General features: G+C 39.0%; 1 long non-coding RNA gene across 1 annotated transcript; it reads right to left on the bottom strand.

The window, feature by feature from the left end:
* Positions 1-1,094: 1,094 nt before the first annotated feature.
* Positions 1,095-1,790, bottom strand: LOC133870469 (uncharacterized). The gene is made up of 3 exons (XR_009900741.1): positions 1,686-1,790; positions 1,386-1,586; positions 1,095-1,291 (listed from the first exon to the last, which is right to left on the bottom strand). It is a non-coding gene; the product is annotated as an uncharacterized LOC133870469 (long non-coding RNA).
* Positions 1,791-14,487: the final 12,697 nt, after the last annotated feature.

The following is a 14,487-nucleotide window of genomic DNA, read 5'->3' as shown; positions in this document are numbered from 1 at the left end:
TTTTATCCTAAAAAAAAAAAAAAAAAAAAAAAAAAAAAAAAAAAAAAAAAAAGAGTAAAAATATTTCTTAAAAATTCTTAAAAAGACAAATAATTTTACAAATTTGAAGGAAAAGTAATAAAATAAAATGAAAGCCATGATCGTGGGTGGGTCTGCGGAAGACCCACGGCTGTCGTCGTGGGTCACCAATTTTTTTTATGTTTTTATGATTTTATTTTATTTTTGTATTTTTTCTAAATTTTTTTATTTCTTTTATTTTTGTCATTTTTTATACCTAGAGAGTTCTTTGCAATTTTCTGATAGACATTACTTTAATTAAAAGTTTAAAAAGACGTTACAAATTGCCAAATAATTTGAGAAAATACTTGCACTTTTCTCCAAAAATAATATGGTGAGCCCAAGCAAGGAATTTCATAAGAGTATTAAGGTAACCATGTGTGAGTTCTTATTTACTATTATTGGTGTAAATTCAGTTCCAGTTTCCAATTTTGGCAATTCCCGATTATTGGTCAAAACTGGGAATTGAAACCGGGGTCTCCGGTTATTGGATTTCAATAACCTGATTCGGATCCGGGTACCCCGGTTAATCGGGAAACCGATCACCTAGGGGATACCCGGTTACCTCGGGTAAAACTGGGTATCCAGACCAAGTATTATTTTTAAAATATATATATACACACATTTGGGCCTATTTTTAGTATTTTAGGCATTGGGCCTATTTTTTTAGACTTCATTTAAATTTTTTTGGGCTTTATATTTTCAGTTATAAAATTCTAGCCCAACTGTAATGAAATCCAGTTATATTCAGTTATTAAATCCACACATAAAAGCCTAATAACATAAACCCATAATAAGAATCCACATGAAATCAAAATGTCTAGAGTTTACACTTTACATAGATAACAAAATGTCTACTAATAGCAAACAAACAAACCTATAGTCCATATTTCTTCATAAATAAAATGAATATTACATACACATATAACAAAATGTCTACTAAGAGCCTACAATCGAAAAATCCTTAGAAATAAAATAAATATTACATAGATAACAAAATGTCTACTAAGAGCAAACAAACCAACAAGTCTACTAAAGTTCAACCACCATTTTTAAACAAACCAGCAACCAAAAATTCATAAACATATTAAAAATTAAAAAAGTTCAAACCCAAAAGTTCATAAAGACATAAACATATTAAAAAAGTTCATAAGCAAAAGTTCATAAACATTAAACATATCCAAGCATGGTCCGGTTTCTGGCTTTCTGCAACTCTACTTTCAATCATCTATAACTACAATAGAAGAAAAAAAAAAATGAGTTAAATGAATAAATAACTAAAATGAATTAATAATAATGAAAAATAAAATGAATTTATAACCATTTACCATGCTTATCAAATATTTCAATAATCTTCTCATGCTTCAAGTCTTGATTGCTCTTTATCCAGTCTTGAGTGCAAATCAAGGCCTCAACTGTCATTGGAGATAATGAACTCCTAAAATGATCCAATATACGTCCTCCGTTGCTGAATGTGGACTTGAATGCAACTGTGGAAATAGGAATGACCAATATATCATGGGCTATCTCTGCAAGGATATGATATTTGGGTGCATTAACCTTCCACTAAAGTAAGATATCAAAATCTTTTGTTGTTGCTTCACACCCATCCAAAAAATAACGATTACCTCCATCATACACTCCAAGTTGTTCGCTTCCTCAAGATGTTGGGTGAACTCCTTCATATATTCTATCTCTGTAAGTGTATCATCAATGTCATCACCACTAACATTTATGGAAGTAACAGTTGAACTTTCCACACCCACATCAAAGTTAGACAAACGCCCCCATATAACTTATTGTATTGCTCCCACAAACGGTTCAAGAGGTCTCTCACATTTGTCTTGATTTCTTTTATCTACTCAGGGCCACTGCATTTTACCAAGTAATATTGTAATGCCTTAAACTTGGTACGCGGGTCAAGAACATTAGCGACATACAACAATAGGTTAATCTTATCCATAGTCCCCCAATACTTTTCATACTTCTTTTTCATATCCCAACTCACTTCACTAAGAAAAGGATTAGAACTCATACACCCATTAGACAATGTCTTTATAATAATACAAAATTGAATAAAATATGAGTTGGAGGTGACATGAATTGAGCTAGAAAACTTCAATGTGGCTTCATAAAAAGGTTTCAAAAACTTAAAAAATTCCCTAGTATTTTCCCACTCATCATAGCTAGTAACAACAAAAAGATTACCATCTTCCTTTCCAAGTCGAGTAAAAGCTTTTTGGTACTTCTCAGCCCACTCAATATTAAGTACGTAAAATTCCATCTTGTTTGAACATCTAGAGACACCGTCTTCGTTCATTGAATTTTTTTCACACTTTATGCATTCTTTAAACCTTGTCATTCTCTGCGGTGAAGACCTTACAAATTTCACTGTGTTCATAATATTAGAAACACAATCACCCAATCTTTTCAAGCCTTCATTTACAACAGGATTTAATATATGAGCGGCACACCGCATGTGAAGGAATTCACCTTCCAAAATAGTAGCTCTCTTGTCCTTAAACTTCCTTCTCATATAATCAATTGCTACATCATTGACTGTAGTATTATCAGCTGTAATAGTGAACACTAATTCAATCTCTCATTCTATCAATGTATTCTCCAACATTCTTCCAATATTTTCACCCTTATGACTTGAAATTAAATTAAACTTGATTTTTTTCTTATGCATTCTTCAATCAGAATCTATGAAGCTAGCAGTAACAACCATGTAGTTCAAATTTTGAAAAAATGTCCATATATCAATAGTGATGCAAATTATTTTTCCCCTAAAAAAAACCTTCAAATTAAATTTTTCTTCCTCATATAGTTTCATGCAATCCTTTTGTAGAGTAATGCGATATGGTAAATTGAACTTTGGTTCAATTCCATTAATCAATTCTCCAAACCCATGACTCTCCACATGCCTAAAAGGCAACTCCTCCTTGATGAAATATTAAACAATCAACTTCCTTACTTTAATCGGATCATACTTCACAAATCCATGTTGGTTGGTATTACTACTAGCGCCCTCTGACATTTTCTTAAATGACTATTGCAACAGAATTTGACCTTTGGGTATATTCGATTTTCTAAGTGGGGAGGTTGGATAGTTAGAGAAAAGGTGTACCTCATAGCTAAAGTGTCATATCTCCAGTGATACCCTAAGATCATCACTAAGATCCTATTGCAATAATTGCATGTTGTCTTAAGGTTTTCCTTGTCAATTGGTTTCACTTTTGTAAAGTGCGACCATACATTCGACTTATTCACACCTTTTTGTTTTTTTCTTGAGTTACCTGTACCCAATTGTGTTTGCGAGAAAGACAACGGGGTATAGAGCGAGGCCGGTGCAAACTTTGTATCTGAGGCTATTTGAAAATCATGGCTATGGCGCTAGCTGGTTTTGTTGGACACACCGGTGATGCTTGTAGCGAAGACGGCCACTGGAGCTCTACCGGAGCGACGATTTGGGTTGTGAGCGATTATTTTGGGAGTGTTACTACTCCGGGGCAACCAAACCCAGGATATCCACCATTCAGAAGACAAAGCTAGATACAAAGTAGTAACACTCACATACCCCTGATGCAGTGGTCGTACCTTGCTCTCTAACGTGTAACCCAACACGAACGCCTCCCAACCAGGTCTCCTACCTGAAGGGGTCTCCAATGGAATCCTTTACCTTAGGGCTGACCCCTAAGATAGACTTCAGTTATAGCGCAGCAACATCACACCAGTTATGGCTTGAGAGAGAATAGATCAGCTCCAATAATCTCACAAAATACTCTCTAAGCTCTAGTGGAATTCAATACAGAATTCTTGCAGTTCTCAATGCCTAGGGGCCGAGGTTCAAATGGGCAACTCCTGTGAATTATACGGGTGTCGTCCGGACGGTGGACATGGGCCGTCCGGACGGACAACTGTGAGACCAGAATTTCTGAGATTTTCGCTAAAAATCTTTCCTGTTTAAGAACCGCATCCAAACGGTAAGACACTGTAGTCCGAACGGTCGCACGTCTACTGCAAGTAATTTCCATATAAGGCTTCGAGCGTCCGGACCATGGGGGATGGCCGTCCGGATGATTAATCTTCAACACGCAATTTCCATATCTGATAAGCGTGCATCCGAACCATGAGAGGCAGGCGTCCGGACGGTTGAAGTTGAATACGCAATTTCCATATCTGTTGAACGCGTGTCCGGACCACGCTGATAGACGTCCGGACGGTTGAATTTGAATTGTGATTCTTGCCTTATAAATGAGCGTGTCCGGACGGGAATCCACGTCGTCCGGACGGTTGCAGCAATCTTCCCATATTTGAACTTGGAAAGAATCTGAAGCTTGATCGAATACTGAGAGGCGTCCGGACGGGATGCTGAGACGTCCAGACGGATGCAAGCTGGAACAGAAGCTTCTCGACACAGTGTAGGGTCCGGACGGAATACCACGTCGTCCGGACGAATGATGCTTGGTCTGTCGGGCGTTCGGACGATATGGCACGTTTTCCGGACGGATTCAACAGTGGACAGATGAGCGTCCGAATGGGATGACACGTCGTCCGGACGACTGACAAGGAACCGAAAATCTTCTGACTTGCAAGCAGTGCAGAGTCTTCTGAAAGTAATCTAAATAGTGGAATCCTTGTTAAAAAACATCTTTACATACAAGTGATTTTGTCCAAACAGAATGTAGCCAATCATAACCTAACAAACTCCCCATTTGGCCATTCTGGGATAAAAATCACTTGACCGGTTTGGAAATACATTCCCGGTCCAAAAATAAAAATTACTCCCTCTTTTTGCGACAAAGAGTAAAACAGAGTAATAAAAACCAACTGCAATAAAAATTACTACCCCTAACGGTTTCAGAAGGACCCGGGAAACAGAGTAATATAAGTCCACAAGTTTTACAAACAAAAAGAAAGGACGAAATAAGAAAACATCCAGCTGAACTGTAGAAAGAAGAGCAACATAGTTAGGTCCTTCACAAGTATAATAGCACACACATGTACCCCTGTCTTGAGAAGATAGTCACAAAGCATGTCAAAATTATGCAAACATATAGTCAATAGACAAGGAGAAGATAGGCAAAGATTCCCCTGCAAACAGAGTAATAGAATAGCGTTATCAGCTCATGCAATGTGTGGGTGTGTGAAGACTTCACCCATAAGGTATGATTTTCAATATTTTGACAAATAGCAACCAGATTTCCTAAACAGAAGAGAAAATAAGTGGAAGACAAGCCAAAAGTCAAACTTTATAACTTGCTAGGGCCTAGTCACCCTCATCTGATACACTCCCCCTAAGGTGCAGCACACAATTTGTTTTACTTATACCATGAAGGACAAGGTAAATTTTTACTTGCACGTAGGGGGTAAGACATATAACAAATTCAGCACATAAGCAGTGAATATACAATTAGAAGCACATAATTCATATGATTTACTGTTTGATTCGTATGGTGCTGCAACCTAGAGAGAATGCCAGAGTTTTTAGGTTTTAGGTTCAACTAGCATGAGGTCAATTCGGACATCTTATCAAAAACTTATTCTCTTATCCAGAATCTTTAGAAACAAAGAGTCAGAGAATGAAAGATGTACCTTTAGGGGAGTCTTTGGATAGTGCACATTTTCATCGCATGAGGAAAGAAGCTATCAATCATAACAGGTGAGTAGGAAAACTTTGCATATGTCAGACTTATGTTCTCAACCATATGTAAGGATAATTCATCAATGCATAATGAACTAAAAAACCCAAGTAAAATACATGAGATAGCTGACATACCTTAGAAGGAACCAACCTGCTACAAAACTCCCATTTTTATTTTTATTTTTAACAACATTATGCTATCAAAGGATAAAACAAAAATCCTAGCATGGAAGCACATGTCTAGGACATGGCACAAACACCAATGGCTTTCTGGAGGGACTCAAACCTGCTACCATCTAGAGGTTTGGTAAGAATATCAGCCAATTGGTTGTCAATGGGGATGAAAGAGAGCGAGACTACCTTGGATTCCACAAGATCACGTAAGAAGTGATGCCGGATATCGATGTGCTTGGTCCAAGAGTGCTGAACTGGATTCTTGGAGATGTTGATAGCACTAGTATTATCACAGTTGATAATCATAGTATCTTGAGAGAATCCGTAGTCGCCTAGTAGTGCCTTCATCCACAATAATTACGTGTGATGAGTGCCAAATATTGTATATTTGGACCCCTTGATTTACATTAGTTAGACCTTTAGCCTTACTATTTTCTGATGTTTTTGTTAGTTTTTGTGTTTTGTAGGTCAATAGAGGAATGACAAAATTTCATGTGGAAATGCTTGGAAATTCGGAAGTCCTGAAAAGTCGATCGATCGAACTTAAAAGTCGATCAATCGAAATTTTGCCCGAAGTCGATCGATCAAAATTTCCCAGAACTGACTTTTGCAGACACACACCAGAACACCCAATCAGGGGTTTTTCCATGACAAAAAGCATTTCTCCCTCTGATTTTCGCAGGAGAACACGCTGGTTTCATGAACTTGGTTGTCTCTAACAAGAGAGGAACCCTATAGAGGGTAGAGGATTCATTTTACATGGTTTCTAACCTTAATTTCATTCTATAAAGCCATAGACATGCCTCCTTGTTGGAGAGCAATTCTCATAGCAGTAGCTAGGTTTAATTTCGTGCATTTTGTAGTTTATTTCAATAGCTCTTTTCTTTAGACATTTGTCTCTGTAAAGCTTTTCTTCTGTTTTCATGTTTGTTCTTCATGTTTTTGTGGTGTTTTTAGCCATGGGAGGCTAGAACTCTCAACTAAGGATGAGGATGAAACCTCCCCATTGATGACATTCACACTCTTGTAGTACTACTTGCACATTTAATGCTATATCATTATGTTGTTCAAGTTCCATTCATTTAATGCTTTATCTTTTGCAATGAATGTGGTTGGTGGTAGAAATAAGACATTTAATGTGTTTCACCCGATGGATACATTGTTTTATCGGTTTGAAAGATGATATCTATTTTGATTTATTCTTTGAATGGATACAATGGATGATTTGATTTCAAATGGGTACTCTCTGTGATTTATCTTTGAGTTGGATTCATTTAATGGTTCTAAGGTTTATGGTTAAGAAACTTGAATGACACCCTAAGCTTAATGTTCTTTAGGTGTTCAAGTGGAAACCAAGAGTGTGAGTTGTTGGATTTGGTTTGGTGAATTCCTTAGCCTTAGTCTCTTTTTACATATTTCATTTCTTCCTCTTTAACTTAGCATTTGTGGTGCATGTTTAACCCTCAAACTCTTGGAACTAGGTTAGAATGAGGTTGATTAAGCAAAACACTAACTTTTGACCATTTTCCTGTGGATTCGACCTCGCACTTGCATAACGATATATTGCAAACGATTCGTGCGCTTGCGAGTACTCTTTAAAACTCACAACAACGTGCAACAACTGCCCGCAGCAATATATTCAGCCTCAGCAGTGGAGAGATATATAGAGGCTTGTTTCTTGCTCATCCAAGCTACAAGATTGTTTCCCAAATAGAAACATCCTCCCGAGGTGCTCTTTCTATCATCAACATTTCCAGCCCAGTCTGCATCAGAGTATCCTGCAACAACAAGATTTGTTTCTCTAGAATACCAAATGCCATAAAGAAGGGTATCATTGACATACATGATGATACGCTTGACTGCAGTGAGATGAGATTCCTTTGGATTTGCTTGAAAGCGAGCATAAACTCCCACACTGAAGGCAATGTCTAGTCGGCTGCCAGTAAGATACAGGAGACTCCCTATCATACTCATGTAGAGGGATGAATCAACGGATTTTCCTGCAAGATCACTACTAATCTTGACACTGGTGCTCATGGGAGTTCGGGCACGACTCTTTCCATCCAAACCAAACCGTTTGACCAGATCTTTAGCATACTTGGACTGAGAAATGAAGATACCTTCAACAGTTTGCTTGACTTGAAGACCAAGAAAGTAGTTCAGCTCACCAATCATGCTCATCTCAAATTCCTGCTTCATTTTTTCAGAAAACTCATGGGCAAAAGAGTCTAAGGTAGCTCCAAAAATGATGTCATCCACATAGATCTAAGCAATGAGTTTGTGAATACCTTGATTTCTGATGAATAGGGTTCGATCAGCTTGTCCCCTTGTGAATCCCTTAGCTAGGAGATACGTGGTAAGGCGCTCATACCATGCCCGAGGAGCCTGCTTAAGCTCATATAAAGCCTTTTTCAGCTTGTACACATGATGGGGATGATAAGGATCTTGAAAACCCTTCGACTGTTCTACATAAACTTCTTCTTGAAGAACAACGTTAAGAAATGCACTCTTTACATCCATTTGATATAGTTTGAAACCAAGATGACAAGCAATAGAGAGAAGAATTCTGATGGATTCTAACCTGGCAACCGGGGCAAAGGTTTCATCAAAGTCTACACCCTCTATCTAAGTATATCCTTGTGCAACAAGACGGGCTTTATTCCGAATAACAGTACCACGCTTGTCAGTTTTATTCTTGAAGATCCACTTGGTACCAATGATATTCTGTTCTGCAGGACAGGGAACCAAGGTCCAGACATCATTTCTGGTGAATTGATGGAGCTCATCATGCATTGCACTCACCCAGCCTTCATCCTGTAGCGCTTCATCAACTTTCTTGGGTTCTGTCTGAGCAAGATAGCAGTTGTAGGAGACTTGATTAGCTACTTCACTGGTAGGCTGAATGACTCTGCTTCCTAGCCTACGCCCTTCATCTATGGTCCCAAGAAGCTGCTGAGAAGGATGATTGTGCTTCACCCATGATTGCTTAGGAGGATTAGCAGGAGTATCCTCATCTTCGGAAGTAGTGGGAGCGGTATCCGAAGTTGTGGGAGAAGAAGGAGATTCATCTGGAGACATGTTCGGAGAAGACTTAATAATATCAGTTGGAGCTGGATCATCTGAATCGAGCTGATTTTCCTCTCTGCTGCTTGGTCTCTCAACTTCTTCATCATCAATAACCACATTTATAGATTCCATCACAGTCTCTGTCCTTTTATTGAAGACCCTGTAGGCACGACTGTTTATGGAGTACCCCAAGAATATACCTTCGTCACTCTTGGAATCAAACTTCCCAAGATTCTCCCTGTCACGAAGGATATAGCATTTACTTCCAATAGTCTTGAAGTACTTTACCGTGGGTTTTTTACCTCGCCAAATTTCATAGGGAGTCTTGTTTGTTTCAGGCATCAAGTAGACTTTGTTGATAATATGGCATGCAGTGTTTACTGCTTCTCCCTAGAAGTGTTGAGCAAGATTCCTTGAGTGGATCATCACACGACCCATCTCCTGAATAACCCTGTTCTTTCTTTCAACAACTCCATTTTGCTGAGGAGTGATAGGAGAAGAAAATTCTTGCTTGATTCCGTATGAGAGACAGAATTCTTCAAACTTGGAATTTTTGAATTCTCTTCCATGATCACTGCAGATTCTCATAATCTGGCAGTTTTGCTCAACCTGAATCTTCTTGAATAAATGCTGAGCTGCATCAAAAGCATAAGATTTTTCCTGAAGAGGAATAACCCAAGTATATCGAGAGAAATCATCCACAATAACCAGAATATATCTTTTCCCACCTAGACTAGCAGTTCTAGTGGGACCCATGAGATCCATGTGCAGCAATTCTAAATTTCTAGAAGTTTGAATACCTAAGGTCTTCTTATGGGCTGCTCGAGTTTGTTTCCCCAGCTGGCAAGAACCACAGATTCCTTTCCCAGTCTTCTCCATTTTGGGCAGATCTTTAACAATGTCTTTGCCTGCAATTTTTAACATATCGGAGAAATTGAGATACCCTAACCTTCGATGCCACCGTTTACTATCATCTATGGTTGCTTTATTGCAGAAGATCTGAGGATCTGTAGTGAGACCAGGAAGACCATAGCAGTTGTCAGCAGTTCTTTCACCCCCCCCATAAGCCATTTGCCACTGCTGTCAAATATGTTACATTCCTTCTTGGAGAATTGCACCACCAAATCATTGTCACAAAATTGGCTGATGCTGAGGAGATTTGCCTTGAGCCCCTCTACATACAAAGCTTCCTGAGATGTTCCGAAGCCTGGAATGTCGATGATTCCTTTTCCAATGACTTTGGATTGGCTCCCATCTCCATAGGTGATCCGTCCACCTTTGCCCATCTAAACTTCTTTTAGTAAGGTCTTGTCACCTGTCATGTGTTTAGAACAGCCACTATCCAAATACCACAAACAAGTATCAAGAATTTTTAGTGTAGTATGAGAAACTAAACACAGATTATCTTCCTTTTTGACCCAGACTTGTTTGGAAGCTTTCTTATGATTATTAACCAGGACAGATCTTTGCTCATTAGGGGTGAGGTATGCTAACTTCTTACTAATGAGCTTAACTTGATCACTTAACATTTTAACTTGTTCTTCAAAGCCTGATTCATCTTTTCTAGGGACAAGAGTTTTGTTCCAAGGTTTTTGAGACCTAATCTGGAAACAATTTGGGCGAATATGACCAGTTACACCACAATGGTGACATGTAGGTATAGACTGATTTCCTCATTTATCCCCACAAATAGATTGAGTATGATTATGAGACATGATAGGCTTAATGAACATGGTTCTATGAACAGACATATCATGAGAAATATAAGCAACTTTATCCATACTCAAATTAGACATTATAGAAGTCAAAAATAACACTCAAGAAATGAATCTAACCAGAGTGTACCAAGCTCTGATACCAATTGAAAAAATGAAATTGACTTCTAAAAATAAATACCAGTGTGTGCTTAAAGTGTTAACAAAAATAACAATGCGGAAAATAAACAACACAAGGATTTTTGTTAACGAAGTGGAAACTCAATTAAGAGAAAAACCACTTCGGGGCAGCCAAACCTAGAATATCCACTATTCAGAAGACAAAGCTAGATACAAAGTAGTAACACTCACATACCCCTGATGCAGTGGTCGTACCTTGCTCTCTAACGTGTAACCCAACACGAACGCCTCCCAACCATGTCTCCTACCTGAAGGGGTCTTCAATGGAATCCTTTACCTTAGGGCCGACCCCTAAGATAGACTTCAGTTATAGCGCAGCAACAGCACACTTGCAATGGCTTGAGAGAGAATAGATCAGCTCCAATAATCTCACAAAATACCCTCTAAGCTCTAGTGGAATTCAGTACCGAATTCTTACAGTTCTCAATGCCTAGAGGCCTCTATTTATAGGCTGAGGTTCAAATGGGCGACTGTTGTGAATTATACGGGTGTCGTCCGGACAGTGGACATGGGCCGTCCGGACAGACAACTGTGCGACCAAAATTTTCGAGATTTTCGTTGAAAATCTTTCCTGTTTAAGAACCGCGTCCGGACGGTGAGACACTTTCGTCCGAACGGTCGCACGTCCGTTGCAAGTAATTTCCATATAAGGCTTCGTGCGCCCGGACCATGGGGGATGTCCGTCCGAACGATTAATCTTCAACCCGCAATTTCCATATCTGATAAGCGCGCGTCCGGACCATGAGAGGTAGGCGTCCGGACGGTTGAAGTTGAATACGCAATTTCCATATCTGTTGAACGTACGTCCGAACCATGCTGACAGACGTCCGAACAGTTGAATTTGAATTGCGATTCTTGCCTTATAAATGAGCGCGTCCGGATGGGAATCCACATCGTCCGAACGGTTGCAGCAATCTTCCCATATTTGAACTTGGAAAGAATCTGAAGCTTGATCGAATACTGAGAGGCATCCGGACGGGCTACTGAGACGTCCGGACGGATGCAAGCTGGAACAGAAGCTTCTCGACATAGTGTAGGGTCCGGACGGAATACCACGTCATTCGGACGAATGATGCTTGGTCTGTCGGGCGTCCGGACGGTATGGTACGTCGTCCGAACGGATGGAACAGTGGACAGATGAGCGTCCGGACAGGATGACACGTCGTCCGGACGGCTGTCAGGGAACCGAAAATCTTCTGACTTGCAAGTAGTGCAGAGTCTTCTGAAAGTACTCTGAATAGTAGAATCCCTGTTAAAAAGCATCTTTACATACAAGTGATTTTGTCCAAACAGAATGTAGCCAATCGTAACCTAACAGCCTCAAACAAGCACCAAGACAATGGCATGCAAAACTCTCTCTACTCTAATTAATGCATGATATACTCAATCCAAGGCAGATTATTCATTGTTCATCCAATCCCATAAAGTTTCACGGCGATACTTGTGTATGTAGACGACATCATCTTAGCAAGAAACAATTTGGACCAAATCCAAAACCTCAAAAAGTATCTAAGAGATCACTTCAAAATCAAGGATCTTGGTGTTCTAAAGTACTTCTTGAGATTAAAGGTGGCTCAGTCGGCAAAATGTATTTTCATATCCCAAAGTACATATGCACTTGAAATACTTGAAGAAACAAGGTTTCTTAGAGCCAAGCCAAGCACATTACCCATGGAACAAAACTTGACACTTAATACGCAAGATGAAGAACTCATTACAGATCCCTTTTAAAACTAATGACTTGCTGGTAAGCTCATCTACTTAACAATCACTATACCATATTTGACATATGCAGTACATTGTTGAGCCAATTCATGGACAAGCCAAAAGAAGTCACACTTGGACGCAACACATAAAGTATTGTGATATCTCAAACAATCTCTAGGACTAGGAATCTTTCTGTCAGCCGCCAACAATACCCAACTACATGCATTTTGCGATGCAAATTGGGCACACTATAGAGACACTCGATGATCAATCACGATATTGCATTCTACTTTGAGAATCACATATTTCTTGAAAGAGAAAGAAGCAAACCACAACCTCACAATTCTCAGCTGAAGCTGAATATAGAGCCATGGTTTCCACTTGTTGCGAAATCAACTTGGTTGAAACACCTTTTGTCAAATCTTGGTATACCACATACATAGCTAGTCAGATTATACTGTGACAATAAGGCAGCCATCCACATAGCCTCAAATCTTGTGTTTCATGAATGAACAAAACACATCAAGATTGATTGTCACCTCATTTGCGAAAAGCTTCACTTTTAGCATGATTCAAACGTTCCATGTGTCCACAAGTCAACAATCGGCAAACTTATTCACTAAAGAACTTGGTTCAGCACAATTCCACAATCTCATTTGCAAGTTAGGTATGATGAATGTGTAAGAAATTACATAAGTGTCCCTATGTCAAATTTAATTTGCTGTAACGGTAACGGTTAAATAATTAAAGTAACAGTAATTATTTAATAAATGGATTTAATATAATTTATTCCACATTATGATTCATGATAATAACGGTTTTTAAATTTATGTATTTCTGATTTAATTCCTTAATGGAAGGAGGAAAATCAACTAACTAATGAATATGAGGGGTCCTTGACCTACCTATATAAAGAGCCATATGTATCCATCTATTGGCACCGGTAGGCATAGATCAAAAGATCTTCTCTTTAAATTTTCTTTTGCAGAATTTATGTTTATCGCTAAAGCTTCTTCGTATATTTAAGCAAAAATAGCATTTTATTTAAGTTATGCTAACACGTGGTATCAAAGCCTGCCTCTATGCCAATTTGCTCAGCATTTAGTTTTGGTTAATTTTCCGTTGGTTGAATCGAGTAGATTTTCTGTAAATAAAGATTGCCTCTGTTTATTGTTCATTGCACGTACTGTTTTCACATCTGTGCCTAAGATTTCTGTTGAAAATGGCAGTAAGGAAAATCTTTTCTTAAAATTGAAATGCTTTAGCAGTAAAAAATGAAATTGAAAGATTGTACAATGTTGGTGAAACCTGATTTAGTGCATTTGCTCAGAGAGCTTCACAGCAAAACATGTTTTAGTGCAATTGTGAACAATAGCAGTGACCTGAAACATGTAGTGCTGCTTTTGGGTGAAACCCACCATCGGCCAATCTCCTCAGCCCCGGCCAAAGGGCATTTTTTTTTTCGCTACATGCATTGGGCGTTGGCCCTCTTCGTGGTTGGCATCGTTCCGTGTATGGCAGCCCAATGCAATCTGGACACACGGCGACGTGGGTCGCCGTGACTGCTGAGCAATGGCCCTTCGTGACCGCTACATAAGGTGGCAGTGTGGAAGCTTGGAGGCTGGCATCCATGGTGAAAGAAGAAAGGAGAAAACTAAAGAAGAAGGTGATGGCGCAAGAGCTCAAGAAAATCGAGTCAAAGGGATATTTTTCCGGGTTAATGGGTTGGAAATTCAAGTAGGGTTTTTTAAAACCCATGCAGTTTTGAGTCATTAAAGGGGCTAACCCAAATGGGCCAGCCCAATAATGAAACTTGACCCAGCCCGACTCATGCAAATTTTGGCTCTATAAATGGGCTGACCCGAATGGGCCAGCCTATGAGGTAAATCCAGCACAAGCCTGATCCAGTTAAAAAAAAAAAAAAACTAGGTCATTAAGTGG

The sequence above is a fragment of the Alnus glutinosa genome, chromosome 6 (genome assembly GCF_958979055.1).
Source record: "Alnus glutinosa chromosome 6, dhAlnGlut1.1, whole genome shotgun sequence".
In the NCBI taxonomy this organism is placed as follows: Eukaryota; Viridiplantae; Streptophyta; class Magnoliopsida; order Fagales; family Betulaceae; genus Alnus; species Alnus glutinosa.
The sequence above is the reverse complement of the archived record's forward strand: the minus strand, read 5'-3'. Positions and strand labels throughout refer to the sequence as shown.